The following is a 26,667-nucleotide window of genomic DNA, read 5'->3' as shown; positions in this document are numbered from 1 at the left end:
AGCATTTCTCCCCGGGCCTCCGCTGAAAACAGGCTCTGTGGAACCTAGTCAGACTTTCCCGGTCAACAAATGACAAATAAATTAAATGTAGTGTTGAGTACATTTTTGTCATGATGATTGCTTATACAGGTTTCCTAATACAGAACATCAGCAGGTTACGGGGTTGGCATAATGGTTAAGGTGTTTACCTCATATACAAGAATTACAGGATTTAATTCTCCCCAAGGGAAATTGGTTAGGCTTAAAATGGCCCACAAGGACAGTTAGCCTTGTATTTATCTATGAACACAGTCATCCTAGTGGCAGATAAAAGGTTTTCTCAACATATGGAATACCAGAGGTAGTGATCCAAGAAAACAGATCATCATTTCACAGTGTCCAAGTTAAACATTTGTGGGGAAAGGGCAGATTTCCTTATCCCTGCCATACCAGTTAGTATGCACTACATGCCATTTTGTTTATGTTGGCCAGCTATGATCGCTCGATGATATGATTTACAATCATATGGCCTTTCAAAGAAACAAACTTTCAATGCTATGTGTATGAATGGCCATTCGACAAATGTGCAGTTTGATCAATAAACATAGACCCAGATTGCTGTAAGGTCAAGGTCTAGCAACACCGGGATTTAAACCTCTCACCAAACTGCCAGAATGTCAATCCTCCACATCAAACTGCCAGACAAATTGAAAATAATCCCATGAAAGCAAATGTGGCTTCATAATATCATGAAGTTATAAAGTTTTAACAACCTGACACAGGAAAAAGACCAACAAACTCCTCAGTCCTTCAGAAATGTCTCAGAATTAGCATCTGTCAGGACAGAGATGTCTGACAGAGTCTGTGACCAAAAAGCCTAGATGAAGGCTCAAAGCCAGAGAGAAAGCTAGAGGACATAATTTCTGAAAGGGACAGACTGCTTTAATGTATCAGATGAATGGGAACAACCATGCTTCCCTTTGCATCCAGCTCTGTCTCTGATACAACACATTAAAAAGATACATAGTTTCAATTTCAAATGCATTACACAACCTAAGCAGAAACTGCTCCTGTTTGAAACACATAGATGAGTGACAGTTTTGAAGATATTGACATTCTGTCCAGTGACACAAAAAATTTGTCAGTGTACTCATTTTTACCAGGAAATGTACATGGCCCAACAAGGACACGTGATGATTACAGAGCTTAACCAGAACTGTAAGAGTCCTGCTTCTCTTAACAACTAAGTGTAGTAACACTCACCTTAATGTTTCTCTTTTCTCATACTCATAGGTTTCATCATGTTTCATGGACTGGCTGACATCTAGTGACATTACTTTTAAACAGAAACAACACTAAAGAACTGATGTTTTCCTTTATGGATTTCAGCAAAATATTATTCAGCTCCGCTTTAGAAAACATGTTCCACTCTTCAGCCTTCATTATTGTAAGGTTTTCTGTAACTATTGTTTCAAAAAAGAGCAGTATTGTGGTGTTGGAAACTATTTATGGAAGTGTATGTTCATGGAGCAATCAAAAGCTGCATGTTTTGACATTTTTGTTACTAACCTTTGAAAAGAAATTGGGAAAAATTTACAATTCCTCCTAGGCTTGTTAGCCTAGCAACATTGCTTTATTCCTGGAGACTACCTAACAAGATTATTACACATCTGTTGTGTTCTTGTGCTGTCCTTAACAGATCAGTGACAGATTAATGATTACTTTGGCTAACAGATCAAATTAAACTCTCAAACAATACAGTTGTCACCAAAACTGGATACCATTTAGAAAGTGTAGCATTCTATGTTTTAACTTATTTGTCTGAAGAAATACACCAGAAATCCTTATATTATATTCTGCAAAAAAACAAAAAAGAATAAACAAATAAATAATAAAAACTGATAAAATGAATGCAAGAGAAACAGCACTGAAGTGTGCATTATTATGAAGCTCATCTTTAGCACAGAGCACTGCTTGTCTGGTTTAGCCATAGAAAACATGCACGTTTTTATATGAAGTGCATAAACTCATTGCAACGCTGTATAAAGTAGCTGTAGCCATGTAAAAAGGACATGCAGAAGTACTGATCTCTAAATTGCTTTGTACTCTGCTGAGAAGGTAGATTACAGAGTGTGGAGGCTAGCATTACTTATACTCACCCAGGTATTTGCCTGATGTACCTTTATAATACATTACATTTTTCTGATGGAAGAAGGTGCCATTAAGCATGTAATAATGCTAATGGCATGAGCATTACAGTGAAATACTGGGCTGCCCAGGAATGTTGTTTGGGCTTATGCTGCAGGCAGATGGCCTCCCCACATGCATATATACTCAAAAACAGAAACAGAGGCAAAGACTCTGCTTCTCAATCATGTACAGAGACTGAGGCATGCATCGACACACACACACACACACACACACACACACACACACACACACACACACACACACACACACACACACACACACACACACACACACACACACACACACACACACACACACACACACACACACACACACAGATGTGGAGGTACAGCTATACATACTCATATACATATACAGTAGACATGCACTAGTCCATACCCCCCACTCACACATACAAACACACACACACACACACACACACACACACACACACACACACACACACACACACACACACCAGATACAGGGATTTCACCTCAGATGTCTAATTGTGATAAAATGAATACAAAATATAAATACCAGCTATAGTACTATGGTCATGGTTATCAGATATGTGCAGTGCAAGCCACTACAATCCTCCCTTACACAAACGCGGACACACTCACACACCATAATGGTCATCCAGCAAAGTGTCTATTAGCTATTAACATGGTCTGCTATTTATCGTTTAGCCACTCAGCTCTAGTATTCATGTCACCACCACAAATAATGTATTAAGACTAGAAAAGGCTAAGGAAATACTAATCATGGAATTCATTCAAAGTGTCTGTCATGAAAATATGTATATTTGTTGAATGCTATTTTTCTTGGATTATTTCATTTTTAATTATTTGTAGAGCATTTCAGGCTTCCTTCAATTTAGAATACACATATATCTATATATGAATTTTTTTTGTGTGGTGAAATAAAAAGGGATTATGTATAATGATCTCAAAAAGGGGATGGGGATCAAACTGATGTATTTTGTTTATGATTGTTTAATTTTTAAGTGAAGTAAAAAGAAACATGGAGACTATTTTAGTGTCAATTTTATCAGTAAAACAAAAGGCATCATGGGAAAATTTGAAGACTGAGGATTTGAAAAAACAGAGCATATATTATGAATATGAAAAGAAAGCAGGAGAATGGAAAATAAATGTTGAATATTTAAATGACAAAAAACAGATAGGGCTCACCACGGCTAATAAAAACTCTTTTATTACTGCAGTACAAGTAAGCGCTTTTACATTCTCTCAACGCTTCATCAGACTTCAAAACAGTTACATTTCAAAAAAAACAGTCTTAAATATAGACACCAATACAAGGCACCCAATCAACATCATCATAGCATCATCACATGTTTAGACCACTTAAAAAATAAAGGCATACATCATAAAATATATCTCTATCATAATAAACATAATGTGCCTTCCTAAAATGTAAAAATAAACATAACATTTCAACAAATATATATATATATATATATATATATATATATATATATATATATTATATTATATATGGGTCTACTTCATTTCACCTAACTTCCAATTCACTGACTCCCATTTGACTGAGACCAAATGACTGAAATTTCATTTCACATTCATTTCACTGACAATTTGAGTATTATTAGCAAGAAAATGGAATATGCCCTTCCCACTGTAGTGCGACCCTGGAGTTAGAATATATAGTTAGGGTGGGGGGCCCCACTTACTTTCTTTTACTAAGCAATATTATATCAAAACTTAACAATATCATAAGAATGAAGTGGGGCTGCGCCCCACACCCCCCACAACTATATATTCTAACTCCAGGGTCGCACTACAGTGGGGAAGAGGGCATATTCCATTTTCTTGCTAATAATACTTGTCAGTCAAATGAACTGTCAGTGAAATGAAGTGTCAGTCAAATGAAATTTCAGTGAAATGGGGTCAGTGAAATGAAAGTTAGTGAATTGGAAGTTAGGTGAAATGAAGTAGACCCATATTATATATATATAAACACTATATCAATAAAAATAGCAGAATCAAGGAAATCCAAAAAATCAATGTTTATAAGGACGTGCTGCTAGAAAAGGTTTTAAACTAACCTTCTCATTAAGCCCTCATCCTTTATATGCCTGTAATCTGATGATCCATCTATTCTCACATTCTTCCGTTTGATTTTTTATATTCCCTAATCTTTTTGTTCTTTTCATTAACTGTAGTACACTGAACTTAAAAGAGTGTGATGTCCCTACACTTAATATGTGTCTAGCTAAGGCATTGTGATCATCCTCCTTGTTGATGGCATATACATGTTCCCTCACACGTTTCCTGAGACTTCTGTTCGTCTTACCTACATAAAAACACGAACATGCCTGGCAAACAGCCAGATAGACTAAATCTCTTGACTTACAATCAGCATAGAAGTCAAAATTAAAAGAATTATGAAACTACAGTCAGATGGTACCAAGAGATGACAGTTTTCTTTTTTTATTGCTGTGTGTCAGGATATGCTGCTGTTATGCTCTGGATGAATCATTTCAAGGAGAAATCTCCATACATTTTAAAATTAGAACAATACAGCAACAGATACAAAGTAATAACGGTTAAAAAAAGATAAGTACAGAAATACTGATACAGAGCAACTATACCAAATTATATTGCTTCTTTAACTGGTGCAATCCCATATTATAGAATTTGGAATAAAACTTTTCATGGATCAAGAAGAAACAAGCCTGAGGAAAGCATTCATTCAATTACTTTAACTTATTAAAAATGTTCTCAACTGAGTGATTTACATTTTGAATTGTGCTGTTGGTATCTGAGTACACCTGTGGCTGGAGTTCTAACTGCCACTAACCAGGTAGCTACTGTATTCCAATATAATAGAAGTTGATTTTAATCAACTGCAGTATTGGGTAGTTACAGAAGTCTCCTAATTGCAACAGTTATACAAAAATAACCTAGGTTTAATTTGTGGGTATTTAAAATATGCAATGCAGACATGTATTTTTATATAAGAAAAACTCTACAGATGCTAAAACATAAGATATGAGGAGCACAACCTGTAAAGAATTATAGTGCAAAGGACAACAGGCCTTAAATTATATCATAGTTGCAGGTTATTTTCACTGGACACAGGCCTTTAAGGAAGTTTTGAAAAAAATTTCTTGAAAATGGACCTTGTGTTAAACAGAGATTTGTTCTACTGTTTGCCAATGCATGCAGTGGATTTTGAATTACCAAATTTTTGGTTGACTTGGGAATGGCAACAATGTGATCAATGGAAGCTCTGAGGCTCTTTCAAATTAAGGTTTGAAATAAGAAGAAGTACTTGGGGTGGTGAGAACTTTCTGGGTAAAACATGTATGACAACATAGTGATGATGATGTAATTCAAGCCAGTGCAGTCAGAGTCATTAACAATACGGGGTTCTACTGTTTGGCCTGTAGTGAATCTGAACATTTTTTATGCTTAAGTTTATGATGTACTGATGAGGTAATATTAGTAACAGATGGGCACAGTAGATTAAGAAAGGGGTAAGTGTGACCTTGCTAGTGTAAGTCTTACATTTTCTGTGAGGAGTGCTTGACCTGGTATAATCTCCCTAATTTTATGTAGGCTTTAATCACACACATTTTTATGTGGAAGTCACATTGTAGCTGGTTATAAATAATTACTCCCAAGAGGTTTTTTGCAATAATTCTTCCTTCTCAGCCCACCTATCCATTCAAATATTTATCCCTGGTGAACTTGTTAGCACACTCTGGGCCCCCCAGTTGCTCCTTTCAGGTTGCACATGATGTAACCCTATGACTATTTTTACCCTCCCACTGCTTGGGGGAACTGGCTTTCTGATGCACATTAGAAGTGCCTGTGGATGGAGGAAGGTATCCCATGAGGCCATGAGGAGACGTAGACCATGGCACCAGGGAGCCTTCACCTGCTTGGATCTGGTCAGAATCCCTAAGATGGGTCAGTGGAATGTGCAAAGATATCACAATGTCCTGACATGCTTTGTTAAGTTGGCTACCTGCAAAGCTCCTGGTTTCCATCAGTGATCCCACTGGCATTAGTTTCTCTGACCCCTGTCCCCAAGATAGGAGATCTAGCCAACAGCTGCTTCTACCCCTGAATGTTTACAACTCATATCCTTGAACCTGCCAGTGACCAGAGCCAGTTCTTGACCTTCTGTCACTTGCAGCACAAGCAGATGTCTTACCACTCTGTCATCAAACTAGCATAACTCCAAGAAATGATGATGCTGCTTCACCTATAAAGTTATGCGTATCATGTGCTGTCATCATTTGCTTGTTTCCATTATATGATGCACTGCTTTCTAGATGTGATGGAAAGTAATCCTGGATGGGTGGTACAGGAAAAGGTTTAGGGTAAAAATTTAGGTCTGGTTTTTGAGTCAGTGAGAAGAAGAACCCTTATGCTTAGCCAAGCTTGGAGGGGAACAACAGCATACCTGTAGTTTGGAGCTAGCAGGTTGTGTCATGAAACCTTCGGTAGATTGTATTTATTTTGCAGTTCTGATGTTGTTGGACATGCCATTTACATATAAAGTGCACAAAACCAGGTCTATTTACAGTACCTTGAGTCCTGTTAATATGAGTACAAAAACTGGAAGAGATTACTGTTTCATCTCACTGGTTTGGTTCTGTTGATAAAGTAATCAGAGACCCATCTAGTTGCACTTACTGTGAACCCACATTTTTTCAGGTATGCTAAAAGCTTTGAATGTAATATGCATCAAAGACTTTGTTGAGGTTGAAATGGACTGAACTGACAAATTTGGTGCAGCTAAGCTTATCATGGATGTATTCAAGCAAGATCCAGGAGAACACTAATTATGAAATCATTTGGATGAAAGCCATGCTGGGTACTTGAGAAGGAAATTAAATTTGGTAGGCGTTTCAAAAGCTGTTTGTGCATGCATTTTTTCTAGAATTTTGGACTGGGAGAGCATCAGTACAATAGGTATATAGAGCTATGGAGAGATGTTGTGTAGAAGACCAATTAGTGAATGCTTCCCATTGGGACTTTTTCTTTCTTGATCGCCTTCTTAATGAATAGTGGCAGTAGACTGATGTGTGATTTTAGGAACTCAGATGGAAAACTTAGGTTTACTGACCAGGGCTGAGTTTATTTTGGAATCTGAAGACTATTATTACAGGCTGTACGAAATATAAAGCTCTGCTGAGGAGATAAGGGGACAGAAATAGCACTTGTTGTAGATGTTTGACACACGCACACACATTTCATCAACAAGTCATGAAAGTGATTAACAAACTGCATGACAAGACTAGCATCATTGAACAGAGCGGAAAGGAGATGGTGTGAGATAATAATCTAGGTGGTGGAGATGGCTGACATTTTTCCATGATTTCTTGGGATTCTTCCCTTTTGTTATTGTTGGGTAAAGTAGTAAGACTGCATGCTGATATTTATTTTGTTCCCTATCAAATTTACAAAGACTGTTACACTCAAAGACATGTCTCTCAATGTCTTTGCGCAAGAAATGGAGACAAAGCCAAAATGATTGGGGGAGCAAAGACCTAAGATTAGGGACAATTTTTAAGTATTTCTCTAGCTCATGCAGAAATTAAAATAACGAGTTTTGCATCAACATGCATTTCCGGAAGAATAGGAAGCATGAAACTCTGACTAATGTCAGGTATTACTGACTAACTGTAGTCCTCAATGATTTACTAGAAAATTAAAAATATTATTAGCAACAAGACTGAAATATAAAGCAAAAGTATAGAAATTATGCAAAAATCACAGACAGTTGAGAAGTATACATAGGGTTGTTTATGTTAATAATCATCTTGTTAATTTCTGGTGTCAACCAAGGTATTAAAGTTGCACATAAATGCTTTTATCTAGAAGGTGCAATTTCAGTTTTGCTGGAAATACTGCACTGAAATAAGTAGGAACCTCATTTAAGGGTAGGATAAATAGAGAAGAGACCAATTGGTACTGCTATAAATACAAGGTTGAATGAAGTTGCTTCACAATTTTATACATTAGATCTGTAAAATAACTTTGGAGTCTTTGTCTTTTTACATGATCCAAAATGACTACTGTAAATACATGCTCACTTCTGACCACAGACAGAACGCCAGCTTGAGGTATGTTTTTAGAGTCTGAAACAAAGATCTGGGTAGGAATGATTTCCTGACTAGATTATTTATTGGTGTGAAGTGTTAGTGTACCAGTCTCTGTCAGAGTGAAACTCCGCAATAAGAGAGAAGGATAACTGGAAAATGTCCAGTCAGTACTGAGGTTACTCATTGTAATCAGCTCAGAGTTAATATTAGAATGGAGGCAGTGTTAAGGCTTCATCTGCTATGTCTATATCCTTACTGGGGGGTAAGTAGAAGCAAACAATAGGTACCACTTATACTTTGTTAACTCTCACATTAACTATGAGTTGGGCTTGTAAGATCCAGCAGCTGAGATCGCCCTTTATGTGGTATGGTCACTTTTCCTGCCCTGTTGTGTAGACATCTTTCCGGTGTACAGCATAACTGGTGGAGTATTGATATTGTTTGCGTGACTTAGTTCAAGCCATATGTCGAACATTGCCAAATTACTTGATAAATCTCAATGCAGACATGTATAAAATGCCTGCATTACTATTCAGTCACATAAACCTCAACAGCACTGAGGTGATAGGAAATGTCACAACAATAAAAACGGTAACATAAAGTATCGAATAGTTTAAAAATACACATTGTGGTAAGTATCAGAAAACCTACATGACAACACTATAAAAAGGCACTGTTATATGGATGTAGTATGCAGACATACTTAAAGCATGTAACATCATCAATAATCTGTCTAAATTAACACATTTTATCCACAATCCTTCTGTTATGTCCATCTTACATAAATAATCAAATCTAGTAATATAAATACTTTATATGAACATGCATGTCATACATTAGTTTCACAGCTGTAATCCATTATGTCACATGGGCCTGTTGTTCAACTGCTGCCATATGTATTCTATCTAAGAGGTTGTTCTGAAATGACCTATGCAGTAGACATAACCTCATTTATCACAGGAAGCTGAATGACCCGTAACAGAAATGTGATACCTGACACTTCAACAAATAAACTGTGAGTCAAACAAAACCCCCAGCAAACTAAGAAACTCACACTTACAACTTTACTAGTTCTCTTGCTTCTCCCAACATGTGGGAGGTGGCTGAAATAGTGATTAGTTCTAGATAACTACAAGCTGAGACTTAGTATGTCTTCCCCCACATCTGCACATGCAGGTCTAATATTTCCATCACTGCAATTACATTCTCTGAGATGTCAGACATCAGTGTCTACAAATCTTACAATGAAGTACTAATATCATTAGAAAACATCAGCACGGACATCCAACAGAACAAAATATCTTACAACTGCATCCTCTGAGAAAGCAATGCCAAAAACAGATGGTGAGATTGGATCGAATTCTGTAGATTATGTTATTGTGATAATTAAACCATTCTTCTATGGTAAGGCTGTGGAAATGGAAGATGTTGGATATTGTTGCATTATTTTGTATAACACACCATTTCTATGGAGACACTTAGGCTACAAATCTTCATTTAATTGCGAATATTACATCAGCTCTCTTTTCATCAAACTAGCATAGTGTTTTACTGTGAGTTTGGGGATGAGGGGTGGGGAGGCACTTGTCTTCTCCAATAGCACTTTAGTGTAGCTGAGCGTGTTTGAGTTCCATAGTTTTTGATTGCAATATCAAATCTTGATGCAAATTCGTACTGAGAATTAAAAATAGACCCCATTTCCAGCATGTGTTGAAGTCTGGGACACTTCATCTAGACAGGCAAAGTGGGGTAGTGCTCCACATATTCAAAAAGGGAGGATAGAATATTTGTTCCAGTTACAGAAACAGGACAAACCTCTAATTTTCTCAGTTAGTTTGTGTGTCCGTCCTTGAATATGGCCATGAGCTTTGAGTAGTGACCAAAGGATGAGATCACTGATAGAAACTGCAGAAGTTAGAATACTTCTAGAACAGCTGTCTCACTCTGCATGATAGATTCATAATGATCTCAGAGTGTATACACTACGCCTCCAGATTCAGAGAATCCATATTAGATTGTACATGAACTTGTGAGGATGCCACTGGGGTGCTTCATTAGGCAAATGTACCAAGTATGACTCAGTGGGATGAAGATCTGGGACAGACCCAAGGACATACTGGAAGGATTATATCCCACAGGATGAGCTGAAGACTCTCATTGTTCATACTGAAATGTGGTCTATCAAGCTCAGCTTGCTACAACCATGAAGAGGACATGTAAGTTAGAAAATTAATAGATGGATGTCTGGACAGCTTATTTAAATGAAATGCGAACACCTGTAATAGTAAAGTATGGTATAATGAAATATATAACTGTAACACAATCAGGCTGTGTAAATAAGTAAAAACTATTAAAGACCTCTATGAAACTAATTGTATAAAACACACATCTACCTTGAGTCTATAAAGAAGTAAAAACAATGCCTACAAGAGTCTCATTGACAATGTGACATAGCCAAGAAGGTCCACATGATTACACCATGTATCTCTTGAATGTACATTTCTTTCTTACTTTAGTTAAGCCTTCCTTCTTCCTTCATTCTTGCTGTTTTCTCAGTTATTGGCCATTGTTACCAACCAAGGCCATTTCCTGTGAGCAGCAGCAAGTAAGGTCAGCTTTGCATTTTTGTGCCTAAGTCTGGCAGACATTGCTCAAATGGAGCAAAGTACTAAGTCCTGCCAGACCTGAGGAAAGCAATGGTTGTGTTCATTTATATTTAGCACTTTATTTTCATTTTGTATTTTTATGGGAATTTTCTTTATTTTTCTTTCATATGTATGTTTCCCTATTACACCATCTGTTCACTAGCTGGCCATTGCTATCAGCAAAGGTCACATCTAGTGAGACACAGGTTGCTTGTTAATATTTCCTTGCACTTGTGAATGCTTGGAGGAAATTACATTATATTATTTTACATCTGTAAGTTTTGTTTCAGTCCATGTAATATCTTACATTTCATTGTGTAGGTGAGTTTATTGGACCAATTTGTTTCTCCTACATCTACTCTACACTTTTTGCTTATGTAGTTATTTAGTGGTATATGGCATATGGTATATGGTATGCGGTATATGGTATATGGTGTATGGTGTATGGTATATGGTATATGGTATAGGGTATATGGTGTATGGTATATGGTGTATGGTATATGGTATATGGTGTATGGTGTATGGTATATGGTATACGGTATACTGTATATGGTATATGGCATATGGTGTATGGTATATGTTATATGGTGTATGGTATATGGTGTATGGTATATGGTATATGGTATATGGTGTATGGTGTATGGTATATGGTATATGGTATATGGCATATGGTATACGGTATGTGGTATATGGTATATGGTATAGGGTATATGGTATACAGTATGTGGTATATCGTATACAGTATATGGTATAGGGGATATGGTATATGGTATATGGTATGTGGTATATGGTATATAGCATATGAAAGTGTTACATGTAAACTAATTTTGTTAATGGGTTATATATATCACTGCCAGTAATGGCTTCTTTAGCTTTTGTTCTTCTTTGTTTGGAACACCCCTCCCACTTGTGAAACTATTAGTTTTTACTTATTTACATAATATTTTGTTATAGGTTGCATCTTTGTAAAAGGGTTGCATACATCTTACATAGAAGTTTATGGGTTATATAAAATCTAACTGTAGTTTTTGTAGAAGGATTTTTCCTGGACAGCAGCATATAACTACATGCTCTAGTGCATAATATTTATTAGTTAATGTACATCTCCATTTGCCAAAGTGAATGAAGGACCTTCCTCAAGTTTTATTAAACATTTAGTTAAAGTTTATCTTTTTTTTCCTTAGGGCTGGAAAATGTATGTTTTATTTTCTGACTCCATGAAATCTTGTAAAATTTTGTTCTTTCTCATTCTTACTATCTTGGTATATTTGGCCAATGAGTTGCTGTTTTCAATTTTAAACAATTTCTATATTCACTGTATAGTAACAGAAATCCTATGCTGCATATTAAATAATGTTAAAGTGTTGGAAGTCAGCCTTAGGAAACCTTCCACCTTTAATCTATCCCTTTTATCAAGTTTACAAACATTCCATGATGTATATGAAAGAGATATTTTTTATGTAGAACACAAGGTTATTTTTTTCATTAATCAAAGTTGAACATAAAGCATTAGAAGAAATGAAAAGCAATAAAAATGTAAGGTCTCTGAAAGCTGATGAAGGGGGTAGAATGGTGATCATGTATCAAAGTGATTACATTCAATGTATAGGGGCATTGTTGCCCAACACAATATAAAGAAACAACATTTTTTTGGCATTCCTAATAATATAGCTATATTTAAATGTGAGTTACTTGATTTAGTGTCATAAGGATACATTGAATCACATTTATGTAATTTCATGTGTGTTAAATTTCAAAACATTGAAGTTTTGTATAGTATCTCCAACATTCATTGGGATGTTCCTTCCTTGTTTTAGACCTATTGTCTCAGATCCATGTAATGTAAGAGAAGCTATTTCCCTATATGTTGACAGCATATTAAATCCCATAGTACAAAAATGTTCTACATATGTAAAAAAAAAATTTTTTTAGTGAAGTTAAGAAGATAAGAATTTACTGAAGAGAAGATGTTTATGTTTACTCTGGATATTAAATCCCTTTTTACTTGCATTACTATTAGTGAAGGGATTCATTTTATTAGACAATATTTAAACAAAAAAGTTTGCATAGTATCACTATTAATAGTCTACATATTTTTGGCATTGTTGCAAACCAGATTTATAAATGCCTGGACTAAGTGTGCACCGTTCTGAGTGAACAGACAACACAAGCATAACTCACTCCTTCTTCCTCCTAATTTTACTTCTATGACTGATTTTCTTGCAGCCTTAAATATTAAGGGGATTCATAAAGGTTACCACAAAGTGTAGACTGCATGCACACTTAGTGCAATCTGAGTGACTAGAAAGCACAAGCAGTGTAGCAGGGATGTTCTTGAACATGGAATGTCTATCCTTAGTGTACACTTTATGTAGGTACTCATGGATTTGGCCTATTTTTATGCTTAATTTTAAATACTATCAACAAATTACAGGAGTAGCCATGGTACTATGGTGGCCACATCTTTTTCTAACTTGGTGGAACAGTTCTATCTGATACAACTTTTTTCAACAGATTTTATATTATAAAAGATTTGTTCATTACCTTTTTCATTTGGAAAGGTATGGAAAGTGAGTTAAATTTTTGCAGATAAACAATTAGTTAAAAGTTTATCTTTTTTTTCTTGGAGCTGGAAAATTGAAGAAATATAATACATTTTTGAAAATTTTATGGAAGTTTTTATTAAAATGGATATAGAAAAATGCAGTTTCTTAAATAGTATCCATAGGTAAAAACACATTCTCTACTAGTTAACTACATTTTAAGTTATCATCTGTATTTTTTAAAGAAAAACATACCTCGAAGACAAATGATTTATGAGTCAGACTGATTACTAATAATGATGTTTTTACCTGAAAGAGATCAAGTCAATCTATTATTTAAAGACATAGGTTATGAGTTAAACTTTTACAAATAAAAGCACAGGAAATCATTTATAAAAAGTGATGCAGTTTCCACCTATGTTATGTAAATTAATATTTAAAACTAACAAAATAAATAATAATAATAGTAGAAGTAGCAATGTATGTTAAGATATTTCTTTGGACAGTTCTAACATTAGAAATGTCATCACTGATAACTGGAAAATTTTAATTGGAAATCACAAATTAATTTCTGTTACAAGAAATAAACCTGAATTTACTTACAGAAAAACTACCATTGTCAAAGATCTTTACTTGGGGACAATGCAAGTGTTAGTAATAAAACAAAGGAACTTATAAATATGGTCAATGTAGTGCCTGCAGTTATATGTCTTATGCAGACTGACTAAAAGCTCTGTCCCTTTACTCTGTCTCATATCATTTATTGAGAGGTGATTTATGCCTGACCTACAAGGCATTCCCTGATCCACCCCTGATGAAAATGTTGCATATTTGCAAGAAAAATTATACAAGGGTTACATGTTCCATGACCTGAACCTTATTTGTGATTTTAACAGAACTTGCTGGACAGACAGATTCATATCCCAGTGGCTACTTCATCTATGGAATAAACTTTCCATCTTCATAAGACAAAGCTCATCCTTCACTCTTATCAAAAAGAATTTGGATGAATGGATGGGGAATCTTGAATTCACTCTCAGGGCACTGCTCATGTCCATTATGGGCAGAGGCAGTCTGTAAAATGACTCTGGGCTCCACCATCCAAAGACCCACTACCTTGATATTACTCCATCCCTTAGCTGGGGAATTACAATATAATATTACCATAAACTGAATTCTATTGGCTAGGCTTATAAAGGCTCTCGTGCCATTAGTCTAATAATCACCTATGAACCAATTAACCTATATGAAGGAACATATGTTGATTTGAGGCATTTCAGTAGAATTATGCCTATATTACATCATTATAAATGTAACTCCACAGGGGTAGTATATATTCCTATGTGTTCTAACTGCATTAGTTTTTATATATAGGGATGAGAACAGGAAAGTTCTCTAAAAGAATAAAAGAACATGCCTATGCTTTTAAAAGCAAAGGTGCAAACAATGCATTATACAGACATATTAAGATATAAAAAAATATTTTAGCTTAACAGATCAACTGTAGGATTCATTAAACTCTGTGTAGGCTTCATGCGAGTTTACGTGTTTGTGTTATGAGCAGTAGTGGTGATTACATATTCATGTTGCTCACCATGTTTAAACATAAACAAGCACAGTTTTGTGGCCAGCAGCAGTGTTGCTGGCCATGAAACCGTGTAAAGCAACACAAATAGCAAGCTTGTTTACAGTAGAACAAACTAGGTTAGCGGGATTGCTTGGAATGCCACAGTGATTACCAGGGTTTATCATATAGTAATATATATGGTCCAAACACAGTACAGGACAGTGTATACAGTGCAATGTATTGTGAAATACCATTCCAGGCATTCTGTACAAAAGTTGTGTAAATGATCTGTAAGGGTACATGGATTGCCATTTAAAATAAACAGTAAGGGGAAGTGTGTGTATTGAAAAGGGGCACACAGATGAATTGTAGGAATGAACACAGGGAAAGAGGACAGGTGAAACATTGTAATGTACAGCAGATGAGGGCATATAAATGGAAGACAGTTGTAGCAGGCACACTAATCACATATCAACATGGTACAGTATGGATTGCACAGTGAAAATGTATATTATAGACTGTTAGACAAGGTGACATAACAGTGGAGATGATGTGTTTGTGAGATAAGCATCCTGACATGAACAATGGAGAGGACATCTATCAGGGATGTTCTATACAATTGGGGTTGGGTGCATATGTGAAGCTGTGCAAACTGATTCGCCTGAATATGAGTGTAATGTTAGCAGAGGTCTCCAACAAGTGGGACACAGTTACAGACTCATGGACAACAATAAAAGAAGCATGCACAATCATGGAAGATATCAGAATAATGCCACCAATAATCTCATGTTTCTGGCACAGCATATGTAATTCTGAATGATCATAGATGGTTCTGCATGAACACACTTGTACAATTATTATGACATATCAGCAATCTAGGAGGGGAACCAAGCACACCGTCCTGACACTGTAACATCTACTGGAGGTAAGATGGACACTGCTATACTTGTGTATGACATTATGATCACTAGAGGCTAGTTGACTGGTGTCCATGACATATATATATAGCACAGATCTTGGATATTACTATTGTCCATTTAGAAAAAGGTCCATGATGACATGCTGGTCTAATTCACAGATGAGGAGAGTCAGGATGTGTCTATACATGCATCAAGTGCTGTTCCCCTCCTTCTCAGATGATGCATGTTGATGTATGCCCTTGTATGGGGACATAGTCCATGTGGAGAGTGGGTTGAAGTGTGTATCCAACCATATCAGGTAGGTGTATGTGCTGAGTCATGCAGTAGGTGATCTGTGATGTCACAGCTCATTGATTCTGTGTGATAGGTCTAGATGAAGGTATGACAGCGCATACTACCTATCTTGACCTGGACTAGGGTTTGGACACAATCCCCCATACAGGTATCATTGAGAAACTCTCCCAGCTGGGGATTAAACCTTACATCATTAGATTTTATTTTATTTATTTTACATTTGTTGACCGGGATAGTCCGACTGGATACATATTCATTTTCAGTGGAGGCCCAGGGAGAAAAGCTCCATACAGATACAATGAACAAAAATACAATAACAATGCAAAAACAATGCAAGGAAGCATGCAAAATGGATGGTTAACCAATTGGCTGACCGACAGGACACATGCATGAAAGTTGGGGAATCAACCTCCATCAGTAGAGCTGTTACCATTGGCATACCCCATGGATTTGTGCTTGGCCCTTTATTGTTTGGCATTTCTTTCTTGATACTCCAGGCTAAAGTATATGGCCTTTGGCTTACCAAATTTGCAGATTTTTGCATATTGGGTGCAATCATTGAGTCCACCATTGATAATAACATACTACAGGAGGAGCTAACACACAAACAAATGATTGATTTCAAAGCCACACAGTCTACAAATAAGCCCAAAAATGTGTCCTTATTTTGGCCTTCTGCAAAGTGGAATTCCCCACTAATTACAGCATTGACAACACTCTCCATGTGCTGAAACTCTGGTGCAACACCTGGGAACACACATAGATAGCAATGTGAACTTTGACGACCAAGTGTCCACAGTGGTTTGGAAGTGCTATGACATGCACCTCATAAGTCGTGCCATCATATCCAGATCTGAGGATGATGTAACAGCACTGTACTTGAACCTCATCAGAACACTATAATGCTCTGTTTTGCATGTACCTCACCAGACACATGCAGCAGCTGGAGACACCACAGGGGCTTCTCATCAAGGAAACACATGGGCTACAAACCATCCCATGATCTATGTGGATAGACTGAAATCCCCATCACTGTAATCTGTATCGTATGAGATTTGGTGACTTATGCCTGACCTACAGGCCAGTCTCTGACCCTGCCCTAATGGGAATACTGCACATCTGCAAATCAGCTATACTGTTGACATCAGCAGAGTCTGGTAACAGGAAGATGGTAATAGCAGTGTCCCACACGGTGGTGTAAAATCCTCTCTGTAATGTAAACACACACACACACACACACACACACACACACACACACACACACACACACACACACACACACACACACACTGTGGTCTGAAAGTGTAAGAGAACCATATTGTGCCACCATTTCACCGATCCATCTATTGAATTTATAGATTGTTGAATGACGAGGGGGTGTATTGTACGGTCTCTGTCAACAAGATCAATATTGCTTATAGGGCAATCAAAGTGTTCTTGGATGAACTATTGTTATTTGATACTATATCTTAAGGCCTGTACAATTATCTTTAAGTGCAAGAACCTGCAATTCTGAAGATTTTTGGCATGCCAGAAATTCACTCAAATGTGTTGGATTCACCCTTATGTCCTCTTGTTGCTGCTGGTGGTTCAGTCATGGAGCCACTGGCCAAGTTCATAGACTACAAGTTGAAACACATTGTTCAAGGCTTTCCACATATTGTCTGCAATTCCTGGGATCTTTTAGACAAACTTCAGAAAATTGGATAGCAGTGTGAATGTCTTCTTGTGATTTGTGACATCCAGAGTTTATACACTGTGATTCCCCATGAGGAAGGTCTGTTATGGTTCGGTGAAATGGTGACACAATATGGTTCTCTTACACTTTCAGACAGCACACTTGCTTGTGATTTCATGGAGGTTGTATTAAACAATAATTTTTTGACCTTTGATGGGGAATTCTACAAACAGCTAAAGGTGTACCTATGGGGGCCGCATGTGCCCCCACCTTTGCAAACATTGTCTTGCTGAGCTGGGAACGTATGATGTTATTTCAGCTCCCTTTATTCAAAAAATGCGTGGAGTACTTTCGCTATTTGGATGATTGTCTGATTCTTTGGTTGGGCACAGAGACACAATTGGACACCTTTATGGATGAATTGCAGTCTAGTACCACTTTTTTAAGATTTACCCACCATGCTGACCCAGCTCAGATCCACTACTTGGACATCAAAATCAAGAAAGACCAGTATGGTGGTATGGACACACAGATTTACAGGAAACCCACCTTCTGTAATTCTTTTTGTCATACACCAGCTCTCAACCTTTCCATCAAAAGAAGGGGGATTGTGAAAATCCACCTTAACAGGATTTCTCACCTGACATCTGATGACAACAACTGTTTAACACAGTTTGACACCCTCAAATCTATGTTTTTGGAAAGTGGGTGTCCTGAAACTCTTCTTGATAATCTTCAGAAGGATGTGTGGGAAGACAGACAATAGATACGCACCTATTATTAGGTATGGCCTTGATAATATTAAGTCAAAAGAAAAGACAAGACAAATGAAAGTAAGGATACTTTTGGCCACACCAGTATGATTTTACATTACTCATTGGACTCTAAAGACATCCAAAAAGTGGTGTGGAGAAATTGGGCCATGTTACACTGTGATGAGGGACTCAAAGAAAATCTTCCTGATTTCCCTTCATTCACCTTTAAGAACAAGCCTAACATAAAACAGCTATTGAAGAAACCATTTTTTCCAGACAAAGTGACTCTTGGACTATGGCAAGATGTGGATATTGCCATGAGTGTATTTATATTGAAACCAGCTATGAAGGTGACATAATAGAAAAAATGGGGGTCTGAACATCTGTGGTAAGTTCAATTGCCGATCAAAGAGGTTAATCTACTTGGCGGAATGTATGTCATGCCCTGTCTTCTATATTAGTAAGACTAAAAATGCACTCAAGTGACTCAACAAAAGGATATAACAACACTATTATAGTATATCCAAAAGGGACATGATGAGTGCTTTGACGGCATGCTTGTACATGCTCCAGTTTTAAGAAGTTCACTTTTTTGCGGCTTGAACAAGTGGAAGCAGGTGCCTTCATCAGTGATTGGGAAAACAGACTTCTACATTGTGAAATGTATTGGCAGCTGGCTTTAGACACAGCAAATACCCTGGATTGAATGACTATATTTCCATTGCTAGTGAACTTATAAGAAAAGCCAACATAGTTTGAGCAAAATTGTAACATTTTTAAGGCTTTCTGTAGTATTTTGACATTGTAAATTTGTTCTTAGCCATTTATACTTGGTTTTATGTGGAAGTGTTTTTGATGTGTGTGTACACCTTTAAAAACTTTCCTGGGATTTGTTCAGCCTGCCTATTGATTGAAAGTTCCTGAGGGTGTGGTTTTACTTCTCTGAACTTTTAAATTCAGTGTTTAGAGGAGTTTTCATGGTTCTGAAGAAGTCTATGTTTAGACAAAAGCACTTAGTGAATTGCAGTGGTTTCACCAATAAAGGATTGTTTCTACAACAACTGCGAACTGGAGTGGTTTCTACCTTTGTTGGATTCATTTGCTGTGGTCTTTGGCTTCCTGGTCAGTTGTTTGTTCAGTACTTTTGAGAGGTATGAATGTGTGAATCTTTGATGGGTGATACCTATTACTTAATAGAGGACACGTATTCACAACACAAGTCTCTGCTGTCAATGTTAAAGTATTTGCTGTACAAATTACCTACTTTTTACTTAGGTTCATAGGTTCATAGGTAGGTACAAGTCTATCTGCTCGAGGGCATTTATAAGCCTAGCTAGAGTGTGTCGGCTTTCGCCGCCCCATTGATTAATTAACTGAGCCTCTGCCAAGCAGGGCCAATGAAGTGATTCCAGGGGTGTATTTTCTGTGACCAGATAGTGAAGTGGTTAAGGTATTTGCCTCCCATGCACAAGGTACAAGGTTCGATCCTTCCTCCGGCCAATGCATTATCTCCGGCCTTTGTATTATCCACTTGTGCTTCTGTGGTGGGGGGGTCTTTCCCCCAAATCATGCTGAATGTTTCCATTTGAAATTCACCCATGAATGGAAGACAAATAAAAGAGGAGAATGAACAAGAAAGTACTCAGTGCTCAAGTACCCCAAGACAAGTAGAGGAGGTAACAAACTTAGTTGAAGAAGAATGGCAGCACCTCCAAACAGCATATGGGATGACTACAGACTTGTCATCACAATAAACAAAACATGCTGGAGGGATAGGTTCCTGACCCAGAGACTCCCCAGACTTTGGAATAGATTGCCCATACATGTCAAGCAGAGTACCTCTTTGGCCCTCTTCAAAAGGAACCTTGACGATTGGATGGGAGAAAGGAAATTCACCCCGGAGATCATGGCAATCACCCTGCTAGACAGGGGTCCAGGGAAGTAAATAGTGTAGGAAGAAATAGCCAGGGAATTGTTATGGCTAGGCTTGTATAGGCCCTAGGGCTGATAGCCTAGTACCACCCTATGAACCTATGTTACCCATCCACTCATCAAGGTTTCTCTTGAAGAGTGTTAGTGAGGGGCTCTGCCTAATGTAATTAGGAATTTTGTTCCAAAGCATGGGGAGTCTCTGTTACTGGCATCTATCCCTCCAGCATGTTCTATTTATTGTTGTGGCAAGGTTTAGCTCACAAGAGCATGTGGTTCGCAGTGACTTGGATTTCTTTAGGTGGAGCATGTCCATCAATTCTGAGTTGGACATGGCTTTGTAAGTCAGGCAGAGATCACTTCTGAGTAAGTGATATGCCACTGAGTACAGCCGGAACGTTTTCAGTCGGGCTGCATAGGACATATGTTTGAGGCCAGTAATCCTCTTGGTGAGGTACTTTTGTGTTCTCTGCAGCTGTTGGAAGTGTCTTGTGAGCTACATCCTAAATGGGGCATTGTACTCTATAATGGGTCTGATGAGTGACGAGTAGAGGGGCACTATAACCTCTTTATTTCTAGATGCGAACCCTTTAGTAATTAGATGGGCCACATAGAAGGATTTCCTAACTAATTTGGCAATATGATTGTCAAAGGAGAGATTACTATCTACCTGGGTCCCCAGATCTCTTATTACCTGTTCTGTATAAGGGGGCTGTCGCCTATGTGGTAATTCGTGGGTGTTTTGTTTTTCCCAAATGGGATGACTATGTATTTTTTGGCATTTGGCTTGAGGCCATGACTTTGACACCAGGTGTCTGTCTCAGTAAAGCCTTTTTGAAGGATGTCCGTGTCAGCCTGAGAGTCAATTATGGCTCCCAGATTGCAGTCATCGATGAACTTGGTTAGCCATAGTCCTCCTGTGTTTGCCTGTACTTCTGAGAAGTATATGCTGAACAGTAGGGGTCCCAGGACCTAGCCTTGCGGAACACCACTTGTGACTGGTTTAGAGTTGGACCTGGAGCCCACTATTCTTACCATGTGAGTTCTGTCTGTAAGCCAGTTGGCAACCCATCTTGTGATATAGGGGTTTATGTTCAGGCTGGTGAGTTTTTCTATAATACCCGAGTAAGGAATGGTGTCGAATGCCTTGGCAAGATCAAGGTAGGCTGTGTGAACCACCTTTCCCTCATCTATGGCCTTGGTGACTGTCTCGAAGAAGTCAATCAGGTTTAGTAGGCATGATCTGCCCTTAACAAAGCCAAATTGGGTCGGGTCAAGTGTTTGGAGGTTTCCAATGTCTTTGTTAATGAGTTCCATGATGATGTGCTCCATAGCCTTGCAGACCAGGCTAGTCAGGCTTATGGGGTGATAGTTACCAGGGTCAGTTGTGGCCCCTCCTTTGTGGAGCGGAATAACTGTTGCTGTGCACCATTCTATGGGCATGTAGCCTGTGGAGAGTCTGAGGTTGAACAGTGTGTTTAGGTGGGGGGGTTTGTTCGTTGTGTAGTTCGTGCAAGACGCAGCCTCGGACACCATCTGGCCCCACTGATGCTATGGTTTTGGCTTTTGAAAGGGCTGTTTTCACCTGAGCTTCTGTGATTTCCGGGACACTACACTTTTCTGGTATTGTTGTGGACCCTTTTGAAGGTGAGAGGGAGGTGAAGTTTGCACTGAATCTATCTGCCAGGATGTGGGCAATATCAGTAGGTTCAGTATATTTTGTGCTATTTTGCACTAGCTCAGAGCATATCTGCAAGTTGCCACTTAGATTCTTGACATAGCTAAAGAAGGCTTTGTGGTTATCTTTCGAATCCTTGGCTATTTTTCTTTTGAAATTAGCCTTGGATGACTTTATGAGGGACCTTAGTTTCTTACTGATGCTTATCAGTGATGTCTTTCCTTCTTGGGATTTGCTTTTTTTCTGAACTAGTTTCCTCCTTTTGTTGTAAAATCTGTTTATGGCAAGGGTCCACCAGACTGGTTTCCTTCTCTTAGGGGACTGAGTCTTGGTTTTGCTAGGGATGGCATAATCTATGCATCCTTGTAGGTGCTCACAGAGTGCAATTGTAAAGGATTCTGTATCTTGGACATTGTTATCCTTTAGCGTGGGGGCTGTGAAATTTACCACCTCTGCCATAAGTAAGGAGAAGTTTGCTTTAGAAAAGTTTTTCACTGTGGTTTCCTTGGTTGGGGGTGGTGGTGGGGTGTGGACATCCAGAGTGATTAGTTTATGGTCTGATCTAACCAGTGACGGGTTGACCTCCAGTGCTGAACACCTGTCGCCCATGTTGGTGATGACCAGGTCCAATATGTTGTGGCCTCTGGTAGGGGAGTTTACCAGCTGATCCAGAGCATTTGAGTTGATAAATTCCATGAAGCGCTGAGCCTGGGAATTTGTACTCAAGTAATTTTCCCAGTTAATGGTAGGGTAATTGAAATTGCCCAATATCAGGGTGTTCGGTAGGACCTTCATGTTTTCCATTGTCTTCAGAAAGGCGGAGTGGTGGTCCTGGGTCATGGAGGGTGATCTGTAGCAGGCCACAATTTGCATTGCAGATTTGCCCGATGTTAGTTGCACATGGATGATCTCAGAGGTATCATGCTGCACCACTAACCTGGAGGTGTGGGTATCATTGATGAATATGGATACACTCCTCCTTCAGTTCGTGTTCTGTGGACGAAATGTGTGGTATGATTTGTAGCCCAGTAGTGCTGGAGTGCTCTCTGGAGCCTTGAACCAGGTTTCAGTTACTGCACAGATGTCGACATTCTCCATACTTAGGAGTGCTTCGAGTGCATGCATTTTGGGATTTAAACTCCTGGCGTTCAGCAGCATAACCCTCATTTTTTTACTTGTGCTGTTTACGGAGGTGGGTTTGAATTTTGAGCCTTGCCTAAAAAAGGCACTATGGGGGCAGCAAGAGCCTTGGCCAGTATTTGAAAGCCAAGGGGTGACAGGTGCAGGCCTTCTCTTGTGAAGCAACGTGGCCTGTCGAGCATGTCATCCCAGGCCGACAGCCACTGGATCCCCTTTGAATGATACCAGAAGCTTAGGCAATTGTTGAAATTGATCATTGTTTCTTTATACTAAGGTATCATTCTTGGTGAGGGCAGGATGCTACTCAGGGCCAGGGTCATACCTGCCTGGGCTACATGATCAGAGCGCTCTTCCATGTCTCTTTTCATGTAGTCCAGGGAGGTACATCTCAGGTCATTCACACCTACATGAACAATGACAGAGTCATATTTGTACTTGTTCTGGAGTGACCTGAGTGCCTGTGTTATGTGGTGGATTCTGGCTCCCGACAGGCAGCTAACAGTAACTTTCTCCTTGTCCAGCCTAGTGTATGGGGTGTCAGTGTGCCTGACTATAGAGTCACCAATTACTAGTGTGTTAGGTATGTTATTTCACCTTAAGGGCTGTGTTTGTGCGGCACATTGATTTTGTGTTTTATGTGTTGTCTGGTTTGTGATGGGAGGTGCAGGTTTTTTGTGTGTCTGCTTTGGAGCTCTGTGATGCTTTTGTAGGTTTTTATTTAGGGCCTCTGAGTATGATTTCATGTATTTATGTGTATTTTTTGCCAGTGCTGGTTTAGTAGGTCTATGTGAGGCTGGAGGTGTGGTGCAAGTGTTAACCTTCTCCTCATGACTGTCTATTCCAGTCTTGGATGGAGAGACCTTAGCCTCCAGTTTGGCTGTATAATTGCATCTCTCTCATATGTTAGTGTTTTGTGGTAGGAGGAGAGGGCTGTCTGTGTACATGAGGCAGTTGTAACATTGCCTTAGGATACCCAGGTTCACCAGCTGGACTGCAGAATACACCTGAAGTTGCCCTTTGGTCATGCCTGAATAGTAGGGTGAGCTGCTAGTCACTTGGTTGGTGAGGGGTGGATAAAGAGCCTTGCCCTGCTGGGCAATCAAGTGTCGGGGTATATTAGTGCTTGCTATTAGGTCTGAGCAAGTGCTGGACTGTAGGATGCTTTTTGAGTGCTTAGGTTGAAAGTTAGGCTAGTTTCAAGTGAAAAACTGAAGAGGAGACTTAGTGGAGCTGGGAATAATTTAGCCCTAGCTAACCTGTGCTGCCCGGCGCACCAAACCGTGCAAACACGGTTTTTAAACTATTAACTTCTGGTCTGGAACCATTCCTCTAGGGACAGATGGCTGCTCAAAGTTCCCCCCTCTCACATGTGAACAGAGAAACTTCCATCTATCCAAGTAAAGTATGGGCAACTCAGAAACTTGTAACACAGCCCTGAATTTAGCACTAGCCTGAAAACTGGACTATACTAGCTTAGAAAGGCGGGAAACAAGAACATTTTTTTTTGAAAAGATAAGGCAAAGACAGTAAAAAGTACATTTAAAACATCTTTAAATGACTAACAGCGATCCGAAAAGGCTATCGCACTTTAGTGTGTAGCCTACAACAGTTAAACAATTTATTTAAACAAAAAATAACTTTTTAAAAGTGCAGGCAGTCAAATAAGTACAATATGTGAAAAAAACAAGCTTTTAAATCACAATAAGTGCTGGAAAATCAGCATTTATGTGGAAAACAGTTAAATACAGCAAGAAAATACAGAAAACTGATACTCAATCACTCCAAAGTCTCTCTTTTAAGCTAGAAGGCTTGTATCAGTTTAAGGCTTTCTAGTGCTTTCCAGTAGGTTAGTTACAGGAAAGATGGGAAACAAGTGCAGATGTGGTCTTTTAAACCAGAAAGTTGAAAGAGATGGACAACTACCCGAATGATCAATAAACTACAATTCCTGGGCCAAGAACCACTCCTCTTGTGGTAGACAGGCTACCTTGTACTTACCACTCCCACTGATAAGCTAAAAGACTCCACTCCTACACAAAGGCCTGGGGGGAACAGAAGCTTACAAACAGTCCTGGATACAAGCAAATCTGTACCTGGACTAGACTAGTTACGAGAAAGGTGGGGATCAAGCGCAAACATGGACTTTAAAAATAGAAAGTTGAGAGAGATGGAAAAACTGCCCAAACGGCCAACAAACTACAATTTCTGGGCCAGAACCACTCCTCTTGTGGTAGATAGGCTACCTAGTGCTTACCACTCCTACTGATAAGCTAGAAGGCTTCCCTCCAGCACAGAAAGGCTTGCAGGGCTCAGAAGCTTACCAACAGTCCTGGATACAGCAACTCTGTATCTGGACTAGGCTAGTTACAGGAAAGGTGGGAAACAAGTGCATGTGCGGCTTTTAAACCAGAAAGTTGAAAGAGATAGGAAAACTGCCCAAATGGCCAGTAGCTACAATTTCTGGGCCAGGAACCACTCCTCTTGTGGTAGATAGGCTACTTAATGCTTACCACTCCCACTAATAAGCTAGAAGGCTTCCCTCCAAGACAGAAAGGCTTGGGGGGCTTAGAAGCTTACTAAGAGTCCTGGATACAGCAAATCTGTACCGGGACTAGATTAGTTACAGGAAAGGTGGGGAACAAGTGCAAATGCAGGCTTTTAAGCCAGCAAATTGAAAGAGATGGAAACCTGCCTAAATGGCCAATAAACTACAATTTATGGGCCAAAACCCACTCTTCCCGTGGTAGATAGGCTACCTAGTGCTTACTACTTCCACTGATAAGCTAGAAGGCTTCCCTCCAACAAAGAAAGGCTTGGGGGGCTCAGAAGCTTACAAAGAGTCCTGGATACAGTAAATCTGTACCTGGACTAGACTAGTAACAGGAAAGGCAGGAAACAAGCGCACACATAGGCTTTTGAATCAGAAGGTTGAAAGAGAGTTAAGAGCTTCCCAAACGGCCAATAAACTATAATTTCTCAGCCAGAAACCTCTCCTTCTGTGGTAGATAGGCTACCTAGTGCTTACCACTCCCACTGATAAGCTAGAAGGCTTCCCTCCAACACAGAAAGGCTTGGGGGGCTCAGGAGCTTACAAACAGTCCTGGATACAGCAACTCTGTATCTGGACTAGACAAGTTACAGGAAAGGCAGGAAACAAGCTAGGAATTTTTTTTTTTTACAGAAAAGCAGCTAAAACAGCAGTAAATACAATTAAATTAACAAATGACTAAAAAACAAGTGCAGAAG

Source organism: Protopterus annectens, chromosome 2.part0 (genome assembly GCF_019279795.1).
Source record: "Protopterus annectens isolate FY-2018-M chromosome 2.part0, PAN1.0, whole genome shotgun sequence".
Lineage (NCBI taxonomy): Eukaryota > Metazoa > Chordata > Ceratodontiformes > Protopteridae > Protopterus > Protopterus annectens.
This window is presented reverse-complemented; position numbering follows the sequence as displayed.